The 1,265-nt window shown below is 36.3% G+C and overlaps 1 non-coding gene across 1 annotated transcript; it reads left to right on the top strand.

The window, feature by feature from the left end:
- Positions 1 to 233: 233 nt before the first annotated feature.
- On the top strand, positions 234 to 320 carry trnar-ucu. Its single transcript is given in 2 exon segments — positions 234 to 270; positions 285 to 320. It is a non-coding gene; the product is annotated as a tRNA-Arg (tRNA).
- Positions 321 to 1,265: the final 945 nt, after the last annotated feature.

The raw sequence follows: 1,265 nt of genomic DNA, 5'->3' as shown, positions 1-1,265 counted from the left end.
ACTATTATTAGTAGAATCATTATTATATATTTTGTTATTTACTTATTTGTTATTTGTTTGCACTGTTACACTTTTGTTGTATGTTGTTGTATTTTGCTATATGTATAAAAAGTGCTATACAAATAATGTCTTGATTGATTGATTGATTGATTAATTGATTGATTGATTGATTGAAATAAAGCCAGCATTTTGCTGTAGCTGCTTTGTCCTCACATGTCTCTACACAGGCAGGCAGCTCTGTGGCGCAATGGATAGCGCATTGGACTTCTAGTCAAGGATCAGCAATTCAAAGGTTGTGGGTTTGAGTCCCACCAGAGTCGAGCTTTATGATGGAAACTGAACAAACGGACAATGTCTGCCACGCTGCATTAATGAGAAAAATTGTTAACTTAACATCAAAATACTGATGATACTGTTGTGTTTCCCCTCAAACTGAGCAGCTAAAACTGAAAACTGTGAGCGGCAGAAACAAACGAGGTTGTTCCAGAAGTACCTGAGACACTTTCTGCCAAATTGCTAATTAATGTACTTAATTACTGACAGCTTCATGAAAGCCTCCAGTGTGTGTTAATACAGTCAGCAGCAGGCGGCGTTACGCTCACTGCCTCCTGTTATTCATTACGTTTGAGCTCAAACACACAAAACAAAAAGTACAAAAGAGAAAATAGAGATTAATGACAGTAATTAGCAACAAATCTCAAACAATAATTAGAATTATTGGTCATAATTGTGTCTTAATTAGCCTGGACTGTAGATCTGCAGGTCACAGAGAGTCCTGAAATATCACAACCGTGTGTGTGTGTGTTTACATTTTTCCTGACTCTATTGGGGTTCATGTTTATATGACGTCAGCGACAGAGAGAGGGAGGCCTCCTGCGTTTCCTCCCTCAGCGTCGCCTCCCAGGCTGTGTAATTCGACAGTTCAACAACTTATTCTATACTAAGTTTTTGGCGACGTGACTGTTTTGTTTTTCTCTGTTAAAGCATGTACATGGTGAGCTGGCAGCAATATGTAACAAATTATTTATAGAAATACAGTAATTTCTATCTGGCTCTGAAGTTTGTGTTACTGTTTGGTTTTGGGGTTTTTTTAGTCTCTCTTTCCTAAAGCCAAAGGAGAAATAAGACAGTGTCTAAAAAAAAACAATAATTACCAGGTTTTGCAAATACATGTGAACAAGGCAATGAGCAGCTTGAGAGGAAATGAAACAAAAATTTAAATTTAAAATATTGAATAAATATTAAATATCAAAAATACAAAAAAG

The sequence above is a fragment of the Plectropomus leopardus genome, unplaced genomic scaffold, assembly GCF_008729295.1.
Source record: "Plectropomus leopardus isolate mb unplaced genomic scaffold, YSFRI_Pleo_2.0 unplaced_scaffold19785, whole genome shotgun sequence".
Classification (NCBI taxonomy): Eukaryota; Metazoa; Chordata; class Actinopteri; order Perciformes; family Serranidae; genus Plectropomus; species Plectropomus leopardus.
The sequence above is the reverse complement of the archived record's forward strand: the minus strand, read 5'-3'. Positions and strand labels throughout refer to the sequence as shown.